This window comes from Canis lupus, chromosome 2 (genome assembly GCF_048164855.1).
Source record: "Canis lupus baileyi chromosome 2, mCanLup2.hap1, whole genome shotgun sequence".
NCBI classification, from domain to species: domain Eukaryota; kingdom Metazoa; phylum Chordata; class Mammalia; order Carnivora; family Canidae; genus Canis; species Canis lupus.
Window position 1 is genome coordinate 9,467,274 of NC_132839.1, and position 12,878 is coordinate 9,480,151.

At 37.0% G+C, this 12,878-nt stretch overlaps 1 protein-coding gene across 1 annotated transcript in view; it reads right to left on the reverse strand.

The window, feature by feature from the left end:
• The window catches only part of PAM (peptidylglycine alpha-amidating monooxygenase), a 229,328-nt gene extending 227,159 nt beyond the window's left edge, over window positions 1–2,169 (reverse strand). Inside the window, exon 1 of the mRNA XM_072789317.1 lies at window positions 2,110–2,169. The gene's annotated coding sequence lies outside the window, so the exon portion shown is untranslated. The remainder of the gene's footprint in view (window positions 1–2,109) is intronic.
• Window positions 2,170–12,878: the final 10,709 nt, after the last annotated feature.

Below are 12,878 nucleotides of genomic sequence, written 5' to 3' on the forward strand. Positions count from 1 at the left end.
TAGTACCACTTCACACTGTAGTTATGAAGACAGAGATAGGGCATAGACATCACAAATACTCGATAAAAAGCGGTTATTAAAATTAATGACAATGAACAAAACCACAGAGAATCAGATGATACCACCAACTCTGAAAGGCTTCCTTTGTATTCCAGAAAAGCGCTGTAATTTGGTCATGAGGAAGCAGAAACGAACCAACGCCAGTTTAAGAGCTTGAATAACCAAGTGGGGGGTGGGAGAGGGGGCTTAGTTTTTTTGGTGTTTAAAATGAGGGTGCTGGTCTTTCCCAGGCTAACATCCTATGTGCTATGAAGCATTCCGTAGCAGGTTTTTCATTTTTCTCCCCCACACAAATATTGGCCCTCTTTGGCAACCAAGCCCAGCGGAGTGCCCAATATGGGGATACTTTTCTCAGTTCATGTAACAGGCTGAAATTATTCAAAGTTTTGCCCAGAAATAATTTTAATTTTGCTTCCATTTAAAGATCCCAGACTAGATCTTTATACTACCTCTGAACTCACTCAAGAGTCAATTACTGTTTTCCCAAAGCCAAACACAGATTATAAAGCCTTCAATGTTTTGAATCTAAAAGTCAAAGGAATTATGGATGATGGCTTACTTTAATACCAAAAAGTTATTTCAACATTTCATGATTCTAATTTTGATTATAATTCCCGGAGGAAGCACTGGATTAAGTTCTAATAGACTTCTTCTAAAGAAGCCAGTTTAAAATAAATTCCCATTTTAGTCTCTCAATTAGTGGAACTTTAAATTACCTTTTCCCTAGAACAAATAAAGAACTTTGAAGGAAATGTAGAGCATTTGTATGAAGCACAGCACAGATATTGTTTTCATGAAATAAAAGGGAGCCTAAGAGGGGTTAAAGACGCCGCTGCAGCCTAAGAAGACCAACAGAGCTGAAAGGGTCTGATGGCAGGATGTGGGTTATAACGCTCCTGAATGAAATCCTTTTGTGCAAGGGTCTTGCAAAGGGCAACCAGGCAGGACTGTGTGTTTGGATTTAAATTAATCAACTGGTCAGTTCCACAATGCTAAGATTCCTTCTGTTTAACTGATTTAGGCAGGTTTACAGGCAGTTCCCAAATGATGTCAATAGCTTCTAAAAGGTCAAATGCAGCCGCACACACCAGATGCCCTAGAATGAAAAGCACCAATAACTTCGATCTCTATAATTTGCTGGGTGTGACTTATTATACTGTGGGCTATCCTTTTTTAATCAACTACCCTGGTTTTCTTTTTCTTTTTTTTTTTTGCCCCTAAAGCTGAAACAGATTTATACATTTTAATGATATACCTATCTATCTACATTATAAGACTGCCTGCCTGATTCTACAGCATTTCTGGCTAAAAACAAACTAAATAGTCCAGCTTCGGCACCACATTTTTGCACAGGGAGTGGTAGGGGATGGGGCAGGAAAAAGGACAGCAGCGGAACTATTCCCGTCTGGTCAGTAGGAGGCAAGGACAACCAAAGCATTAGCGGTGCTATTAACACAAACTCACACACAAAAAACTATAGCTGTAACAATGCCACTGTCAGGTAATAAATGTTTAGAAAATAGCATTTATGAAAAAAGGAAGACCCACATCAGGTGGAAAATTCTATCTACCCACACCAAGTGGAAAATTCAAAACAATCAATGGGAGCCCTTTGGGAGCTTCTTTAAAATCCAGTGTTTCATTGTTTTTCCCAAGCAGGAAGGGGTTGAATGCATTCTTGTGAAATATTAATCATGCATGTCTTGGGCACTGAGTTGAGAAGGAAAAGGGAAGAGGTCAGCCAGGGATACTAGAGTTTAGCGATCAGGACCAGGTCTTGCCTAAAAATGCCATAGGAACAAGGACTGTGACCTAGAGACTTGAAGGACAGTCCAAGAACTCAGGAAAACCCCCTCCCGCCCATTAATGCCCCTGACCTTCAGGGGTGAAAAGGGAGGCATTCATTGTTGGACAGCTTCTTAGAGCACAGCATTTGTCTGAATCCCAGCTCTGTCACTCCCATTCCCTGTGATCTTGGGCAAGCTTTTCACCCTATCCTCCCTGGGCCTCACTTTTGTTATCTACCAATTAAGGAAAGAACATTCCTACCTCTGAAAGTTGCTGAGAGCACTTCCATGAACCAGTCTCAGTTTTAGGTAGTGAGAATACAGTGCTAAACAACGCCTACAAGGCCACTGCTCTCAGGAAGCGTGCATCTGGGTTGGGAGATAAAACAATAAAAAATTATATAAGTAATATAATTTTATACACATGAAAAGGGGCTCTGAAGAAACTTACAGGACGATGAGACAAGAAACTGACCGGATGGGAGGATGACTTAAGGACACATTTCTCAGAGAAACCTCAACCTCCAAAGAAACAATGTTCGAATCAGGAGAAGAAGCAAGATGCATCAAATAAATGGACAGAGGCTTCCAGGCCTCGAGAACAGGAAGAACAAAGGTCCTGAGACAGAAACGAGCTTATAATGTTCGAAGAAGACAAACTAGCCCCAACGTGGCTGGAGGACAGTGAGCAGTGAGCAGTCAGTTTAGATACGTGTCAGACAATTAAGGGAAGGAGCCAAGTAATAAATGAACTCATGAGTGGAGCTTGGGGCAAAGGACAGAGCTGGAAACGTAAATTTGGGACTCACCTACTTAACACAAATGGGAAACACCTACTTAACACCCAGCATGGTGCCTGAACATTAGATTATGGATAACTAATCTCTCTCTTCCCACTTTTTAAGCAACTGAATTGACATTTGCATTAGGGAGACTGTCAGCAAAACAGAAAGAGAGGGGACTGGTAGGATGGGATTAATTTAGGAAGAATGAATATACTTTACATTGACTGCCAGCTTCTACAAAATAGTAGGAGCTTCCTGGCGTTCCGTGTTGAGCAGGTTTCTGAGGCCAAGTATGAGCCTGTACAACAATGTGTTCCAATATATGCAAAATACATAAATGGTAGCATATTTCCAAGGCTCTAAAGAATTGGTAGTTTTTGTTCACTGTAAGTTTTATTTAAATTTTTAAATTTGGGTACTTTTTTCCTATAATGATATAAATTAGACAACATGACTATTTCCATTTTATAGTTAATAAACCTGAGGCTCAGAGAGAATAATTTGTTTGCCCAAAGTGACCAGCCTTCAAAGTCAAAACCGAGAAAATCTGGCCATCTCTAATTCTTGAGACCATGCTCCTACCCACGGTAACATATACATGTAAATTTGCTAAATAAGCTCCTTATTTGTATTCCCCTAACTGCACTTTAAGGGTCTTTCCAGCTGAGCTTAGTACATCTGGCTCCAGGATGGAAAGTCTTGTTCAATCATCTCTGTGGTTCGGGCATGTTCGCTGGTTTCTAAATTCATGTGTCACGTTCTGAAGGAATCATCTAGGCACAATTCTTTTCCACGTCCATGTTCATGGAAAAAATCCTAGTTGTAAAGATACCAAATCCCATTTGATTCAGTTATTAGGTAATTTTATAAGCAAAATGACTTGATTTTAGCACCTGTCAGGATTCCAAGATCTTTTAGGAATCACCTACCTATTCTTCATCACTTACCCTATTCTTCAGGTGATGGCTTCTCATCTGATTACATGTAAAAGCCCCTCCACACACATTATCAAATTAAGTCACTGCTACTGATACTGTCCAAATCCTCACACACAAAAGCAGATCCATGCACTTTGACTGAAGAATAGAAATTTTTAGGAATTTTACTGCTAAGTTATGGGAATTTTAATTTTAAGGATTCTAGGGCACCAGGCAGTAAAAACTCTGATATGGGTTACAGACTAACCACAACATAGGCAGAAAAGTGAAAATAAGTATATTTAACCCTGAATTGCCTTATCTTTTCTCTTCACCACCATGCTTCCCCCCACACACACCTATTTTCTGTGAGAGGGCTTCCTAAGAGGAAAAAAGTATGCTGCATATACCACATTGATTTGATTCCAGCAAACTAACCAGAATTTGAATTTTTATTAGCAAGAGCCACAGGCAAAAGCAATAATGCACTATACCTAACAGAGTGGTTGGTTTTATTCATGATCCCATGCTGGGTTAAGGGGAAAAAAAAAAAAAAAAAAAGGAGAAGAAAAGCCAACTTCAAAGCACTACTGAAAGATGATTAACTCTCTAGCCACAGATGAGAATCACGAGCTACTTTGATGTGTGAGAATTTTTAACGCCTAAATGTAAAGAACCGACATCTACAATACAAGTTTAACCCTTTGGAATAAAAAAATCCAATGATATACTTCTTTTGCATCTTGAAAAACCAGTAATTACCTGAGGGAATAAATAAGATTAGAACTCCGAAATTAAGGCTTAAATGCAAAGCACACAAACAATATTCCTCCCTCAACACACCGTTCAGGGGCAAAATGCCAACCCCAATACGCTCATACAGGAAAGAGAACTCTTTATGTTGTCATTTCCCGAGTCACCACTCCACAAGCTAGTCTGGGCATTAATCAAGCTGCATGCACAACTTCATATCAAAAATTCAACAAAGTTTAAATCAGAGTGTCACTCAACATACAAACTACGTGGCAAATGACTGCAAAGACTATGGTTGTATCAAAACTTGTGCTCCCACTTAAACTGAGACTAACATTGACCATGATCTAAAATTGCTAATCCTAGGGTCCTAAGCAATCTGTATCATTTATATAGCATATGTGGTGGTCTATTTTCACACAAAAATTGAGAATTGTTATTTAATATGTATAATTCTCAAAGGCTGTGTGAAAATAGGCCATGGAATATCCTGCATAAATTTCAAGAGAAAATGTAAATTACTAAAAAAGGGAAGCGAGTGGATTAAAATATGTGATTTTTCTTCACAATGGTTCAAAGATATGGGAAAAGTGGAAGGCCGATACCATGAACTTTAAATGGCTTTTAACACGTAAATATGTTAGTCCTGGTATTATTTATTAAGATACTTCTGTTTACCAATGCGAACAGATGTAAATAATGTTAAACCTAAATGTTGTAACATTACAATTTTCTCCTTCCTATCAAACTGACACATCTCTATCAATAACTACCTGGAAAAATATATATGCAAAATTATCTTAAGAAGAATTCCTGTGCTCATTATGCAAGATGAAAATGCAGACTTTAAAAAATATTCTATCTGACATTCAGTTCTGTATGCTGCTAGAGCAGGTCAAAAGCCATTAGCCACCTGCTGAAAATACATACTAGGAAATAAAATGTCCTTCAAGATTATTTTGCATACAATATTCTCAGTGTAAAATGAGTAAAGTTAGATTCTAAGTGTTCAAAAAATGTGATGCCTCAAAAAGAAATATACTCACCATGCCAGAAGTTAATTTCAAAATAAGATTTAATAAGGGTCATATAATTTAGAATATTCACATTAGGTAATGAAAGCATCATGTCTACTATGAGGGAAATGAGTACATAAATGAAAACATAAAATAACCAACTAGCTCGACACAGTGGCCACTGCTGTCTCCTCTTCCAATAAAAGTGACAGACTCAATACGATGCCTGGGATTCCTAGGACATTATCTCTCGCCATTCGGTAGTCTTCTGGGGACTAACCCAACCATCCGTTTGTATCAAGAAGACATTCTACAAATCTATTGAAATAAAAGAAGCAAAACACCAGCCTCTGTGCCACTGCACATAAAGAATTCACAACCCTGCCTCGTGTAACATTTTGAAACTTGGCAATGAAGTATATAGCTTGCTATCATTAATCTATTCATAGATTCTATCAGTAATTATTAGATGACTGTTTACATGGCACTTTGTACATCCAGGTACGAAGCTAAATGCGTGACACATCTTAATGTACTTAATCCCCACAACAGCTTTATGGATGTAGGTGATATCCTATCAGTATTTCACAAGTAAGGAAATCAAGGCACAAAGAGGTGACGCAATTGGCTCATAGTTATGCAGGCAGCAGATGGCTACATTTCAATGAGGGAAACTGACCCTCATTTTATAAAATGTGAAGTCCTGATGCAATGGGCAAGCACAGGAAAGAAAACGAAGGACGCCCAAGTCAAGGCCAGTCAAAAGAAAGGATGGAATAGAAACAAAGGCGTCTTCTTTTTCTTGATTTTGTTTCTTTCTGTTTGCTATCCTCTCTAGTCTTACTGACTGCGGCGTGCTTAATAAACAATATAAAGAGGCAACAGAATTGTAATCCAGTTTGCAAGGGCAAGATGACTTCTCCTTAAACCCTAGGAAGTCACCTTTTCTCATCTTGCTTAAAGATGGATTTCTACTGTGTGGGCTGCAAACACCCAAACTCACCGCTCAAGCTCGGAGATGACATCTGATGGGCAAATACACATTTTGGTATCATGTCAGATTCACAAGCTATAGAGGCAGAGATGAGTTTCCAAGAGTCCTATACGTTCAACGATAAACCTGCTGCCGAAGAGGACCAAGGGCAACCTTGGAGGGTCAGTGGGGTCCCCAGGCTGTCAGCTATCGAGATCTCAGCTCCAGTGGTCTTACCCTCATTGACGAGAGCCATGCTAAATTTGTTTGTAAGAAATCTTAAACTGGTTCCCAAATATATATATGCCCAGTGTCCCTTCCAGGGGCCCTAATCCAAAAGCTATCATCAGATCATGAGAGATTTTGTTGGTGCCACTACGTATTTGGATTTTCTTTTATTATTTCATAATAAAAAATAAAAAAAAATTCTCCTTCAAACACAACATTGGAGGGCTCTAAATCTTCAAATATAAACAAGATACCTCCTTGTTAGTAAAACATTAACTCAAACAAAAATGCTTCTGTCAAAATGAAGATTCTAAAAATATTTCAGGAAAAAATTCCTTAAACCGTCTGATAATAAGGTCGGAAAAGATTCTGTTTTCCACGCCCAAAACAAAGGAAGCTGACTTCCTGCTTTAACTGGAGACTGTTGCTATTTGGTTTATGGATAAAGGCCAAATTATGCATATTTTTGTGACTTCAGTCAAGAATCAAGGTCAATCACCAGATTTTCCCCCATACCAACAACACAGCAGCAGCGTGAATACAGATGTTCCTTATCCCTGTCACCAGGAGTTTTTAAATTCAGTTTTTCTTTTCTGTTTCTTTTTTTTAATTCAGTTTTTCTTGGCAGAGCAGCTAAGATTTCTTTTTGTCAAAAGGGTAGCCATTAAGAAAATCACTTAGCTAATAAACAAGGAAATTAGCTAGCAAGCCTTGATAAGAGGCAGAGTCGCAGCACTAACAGCAATCTGTACACGCAAATTAAGGCAGTAAAGAGTTGCTCTGATAAGCACTTTTAAACTCTCAGTGGTAGTCAAAAAACTGAGTGTCGCTAGTACTTGGGGGTCAAGCAGCAGTTGGACAATTTTTTTCTTGTCTCACTTGGCTGCCACAACAATTTCAATAGTATTGAAGTATTGAGTTCGATGGAAGGATGTGCAGAGAAAGAGGGCGGTAGACAGAGGAAAGGGAAAACCTATCAGGCGATGTAACTCCTCTTCCTTTCTAACCACTTTTCTATTCTTTTATTTTTCCCTGTTTGAGGAACTGGCTGACGTCTGTTTAATTTTGTGAAGAGCCACAGGACCTACAAGAATTAACACAGTGGAAATGTGAACCTGGGCCTCTCGTGAAAAATGGTGTCAGATTAGGAAGCACATGGTTATTAAGCAAAAACTCAACATCAGTATTTTCATGGTTACACTTTACACGTTCAATTGATATGTATTTTTAAAGCTGATTATCTTTATCTTTAATAATTTATTAATTTATATAATAATTCTTTGGTGAGGAATAACTGGACTAAATAATTGTAAATTTCACTAAATTTCGTGTTTAATCAAAAATGTCTTCAGTTTTCTACAAAAGTCAAATTTTTAGGCCAAGTTTCCATTGGAAGTACTACAAATTAAGAAGAATCTGCTAATGTAATAATACTAATATCTTCTCTCTGACGTTAAGTAGGACAGAAAAATCCCCCTAATCTAATCACTTCTTATAAAATGCTTGTAATGCTTTGCTCAATCCTGGATTTAAGAATTCCTCCGTTTAGTTGGTTGAAAATATATCCAAATCCAAATTAGTTAAGAACCTACCTCTGTCAACTCATTCCAGGAAAATAGTCATTTCCACCTGCCAAATCGCACCTCTGCTTCAGGGGGGGGTCATTCCTGGCCTTTATTAAGGTGAGTATCCTGTCTCCACTCCCATCTTCATGGGATCTGTTGATCATAGGCAGTCCTCATGACCCTCAATATACCAGAAATAGAATATAACCAGTAACAGTAAAACACGTTTAAACGGTCTTTTAAACCAGCCTTATAAAAAAGAAAGTTAAGAGTCTGAAGGACTAACTGGCCAAGGATAAATTAAACCATTTTGAGGATGTTATAAATTCAAAAGTGTTAGATAAGTAATAAATTTTATTTAAAATTCCTCAATAGAGATCAGTGAATGATGATGTTTAATAAATTTTTTAAAAAGAAAGAAATTTGCATTTAATTTGGTAAACTAGGAAGTCTCAGGTAAATACAACGACATATAGTCAATATGTTTCACATACTGCTGAATTTAAGTTTTTAATTCTTTTTTTTAAGTTTTTAATTCTTAATGTAAAAATAATCTACTCTGTGATCAATTTACAAAATTCATGAATTTATTTTGTATATAAGTCTAGGATAAAATTGTTGCTATAATTAACACATTTGATATTTCCAAAATGTTTAAAAATCTTTTATTAGTTCAAATGAGAAAAGATATTACTCTATCACTGAATCTGACCTTTAAAATAAAATCAGTATTTACTATACTTAATCTACTTAAATATATTATATATATATAATATGTTTAAAATACTGCATTGAACCAGCAACAACTGTTTTGAAGATTTTGCAGTAATTTCAAAGTTTTAAAAATTTCCACGTACAAAAAGATTTTGACTTAAATATTAAAAATGAAAAAGTAGGGGCAGTCCCAGTGGCTCAATGGTTTAGCGCCGCCGTCAGCCCAGGGTATGATCCTGGAGACCCGGGATCAAGTTCCGTATCGGGCTCCCTGCATGGAGCCTGCTTCTCCCTCTGCCTGTGCCTCTGCCTCTCTCTCTCTCTCTCTCTCTCCCTCTCTCCCTCTCTCTGAGTCTCTCATGAATAAATAAATAAAATCTTAAAAAAAAATGAAAAAGCCTAGATACTTCAGACATAATTTATACAGATATTCAAATACGTATCTAGGTGTTTCCTCTAAGAATTTTAAAAGCAAAGAATAGGGGTGCCTGGGTGGCTCAGTGGTTGAGCATATGCCTTTGGCTCAGGTCGTGATCCCAGGGTCCTGGGATCAAGTCTTACATCGGGCTCCCCAGAGGGAGGCTGCTTCTCCTCTGCCTGTGTCCCTGCCTCTCTTTCTGCATTTCTCATGAATAAATAAATAAAATCTTAAAAAAATAAAAGAATCAGGTGTTCTACAAAAATCCACAAATTCATAGAAGCTATCTTACATAATCTATAAAGGAAAAAGTCGAATTAAAACATTATTTGAGTGTAGAATGAAAAGAATTGTATTCTGCTCTTATGAGGACCAAGATGACCTAACCAACCATGATGGCAAAGGGCAGATTTTTTAAGAGAAATTAAATTATTTCTGTATTCTTGATTAACATTAAACTCCACTTGGCAGCACTACTAACTTACTTGCTACCTGTGACTTCCATTTTACTTTCTTTCTCTAAGATGGCTATAGAAAATACTTTTTCCTGTTCATGATCAAATTAAGACTACCATAAACCTCATAAACTGTGAAGCTACACTCTGATTCGCAAGAAGGTTAAACCAATGGTAATTAGATATTACAAATTCTTCACTTGACAAAATTATGGTTTGCAGGGCTCCTTTAAATAGAGAGTACCTCTAATGTACTTATATTTTTTTTAGATTTATTTATTAATTTTCAGAGAAAGAGCAAGAATAGGGTGGAGGTGGCAGAAGGAGAGAGAATCTCAAGCAGACTCCTTCCTGAGTGCAGAGCCTGACATGAAGCTCTATTTCATGATCCTGAGATCATAACCTGAGCCAAAATCAAGAGTTGGACACTTAACCAACCAAGCCATGCAGGTGCCCCTACCTCTAATGTATTTAGAAGAGATTTCAGCAAGTTGTATACCTGATAAAGGGTTAGTATCCAAAATCTATAAAGAACTTACCAAACTCAATAGTCAACCCCCCAAAATAATCCAGTTAAGAAATGGGTAGAAGACATGAATAATACACATTTTTCCAAAAATATCCAGATGGCCAAAAGACACATGAAAAGATGCTCAGCATCATTCATCATCAGGGAACCACAAATGAAAACCCTGATGAGGTATCACCTCTCACCTGTCAAATGGCTAAAATTAACAACACAGGAAACAATAGATGTTGGCAAGGATGTGGAGAAAGGGGAACCCCCTTTCACTACTGGTTGGAATGCAAACTGGTGCAACAGTATGGAGGCTTCCCAAAAGTTAAAAATAGAACTATTTTATAATCCATCAATTGCACTACTGGGTATTTACCCAAAGGATACAAAAATACTGATTTGAAGGGGCACATGCACCCTGATGTTTATAAGCAGCTTTATCAGCAATGGTCAAATTATGGAAAGAGCCCAAATGTCCATCAACTGATGAATGAAGAAAGAAGACATGGTGTGTGTGTGTGTGTGTGTGTGTGTGTGTGTGTGTATATATACACACACACACAACTCAGCCATCAAAAAGAATGAAATCTTGCCATTTGCAACGACATGAATGGAGCTAGAGTGTACTTTGCTAAGCAAAATAAGTCAGAGAAAAACAAATACCATATGATTTCACTCATATGTAGAATTTAAGAAACAAAACAGATGAATATAGAAGGGGAAAAAAAGAGGGAAGTAAACGGACTCTTCACTAACTAAACAAAGCGAGGCTGTTAGAGGGAAGGTGGGTGGGGATGGGCTCAGTGGGTGATGAGTATTAAGGAAGGCACTTGTTATGTTGAGCACTGAGTGATGGATCATGTAATTCTACTTCTAAAATCAGTATTACACTATATGCTCACTAACTAGAATATCTGAGAAATATCTGAGAAAAAATACAATTGATTTCAAATTACAAAAATGTAATTTGCCATCAAAGTAGGCTATTACACTGCCCCTAGTCTAACTCTTCATAATGCCAGTCAGCAGGAAGTAGGTGCTCATGTATCATGTTTTTGAAAGCTTAAGAGCCTGCATATCAAGTGCCCCAGCACAACCAAAGAGACCTTAACGGTCAACTGTTTGATAAACAGATAAAGAAAAAAACTTACGTAATTGCCAAGTGCGTTTTATGCAAACACATTCATTTCCTGAAAACTGGTAAATATTTTTTTCAAAGTGACATTACAGTCTTTTCACGTGCACTTTATCACTACTGGATTGGAGAGCAATTTATGAAAATAAAGATTTGATTTACCTTTCATATTTTTCTCAACATTATGATTTTGGCATTACTTTTGTCACCCTGGATCCTCTCCGACATACACACAAACCCATGTGTGCGTGTGTGCACGTGTGTATACACATACCAATGTTAACTTTCACATATCTGAAATGAATTTCTTAAATTCCATACATATCATGTTTAAATATAAATTATACCCCCCAAATAATAAGTAGCTTTAATCTCCTTCATGGAAAAAAGAGTCAGAGCATTGTTTAAACATTCTGTTGGAAGAAACATGATTCTGTGCAAGTCAAATTCTCTTTCTTATTAGCATGACTACACCTTCCCTCAATGTTTGCATATTACCCAGCAAAAATGTCAACTGCTGTTGTGTTTCAGCAATACTTGGTGTAATGGAGCATACCCAAATGGAAATTCATTGTAGCTGCACTTTCCTTCAAGAAATTCCTAGCACCTAGATAAAAACCCTTTCCCAGAGACGAAGCCCTTCAGAGACAAACTATCTGAAGCTATCTGGTTATTTTAAGACTGAAGGCTTTACAACTAATTGACAGGGGAAGTTTTTCTCATCTGGGGTTGAAGGAAAGGAATTCACTTCTATCTTGCATCCAGAAACAAAACTCAAAGTTAAGTAATCTATCTAAAGGGATTTTTTTTAATTTATTTTTTTCCTTGTTAACACTTGGCAAAGTGTTGAAAACAGAAAAATCCACTAGAGAAAAATTGGGTTAATGTCTTATATACATAAATAAGTCTTATTAATAGAAAAGAGGAACACATAGGATTAACCACAACATGGAGAAAAATATACGCTCAAATCAGATAAAAAATGCTCAAGTCACCAATGAAAATCAAAATAAATGATTATGATTCTTTACTTCTCTAATTGGCAGTTAAAAACAAAACAAAACAAAACACAAAACCAATTCCAGGATGGGCAATGGCTGTTCTCATATAGAGTGTTAGGGAAGTATAAACCAGTAATCTTTCTGAAGGACGATTTGGCGTATCAGATCAAATGCCTTTTAAAATGTTCATACGTCTTTACTTAATTTACTTCTAGGAATTTATTTAAAAAAAAATAGAAGTAGGCAAAAGATTAATCCAAGTATTTCCATCATAGCGCCATTTATAATAACATCAACAAAAAAAAAGTAATATTCTAAAAGCCCAGTAACAGAGAATTGGTATAAGTATAATATAAAAGGCAATGTGGTTACTTGGAAAGAAGCTGTACAAGAAAAGTCAGTGACATGAGAAAGTGCTCACTATCCAATGCTCAATGGAAAAAAATTGCAGGTTACATAAAACAGAGTGATCATTACAATCCTAATTTTATGTCTCCCAGTGTTGAATCTCTGTTCATGCGTGCGCATATGCGCAGTACAGAATTGTTGACATG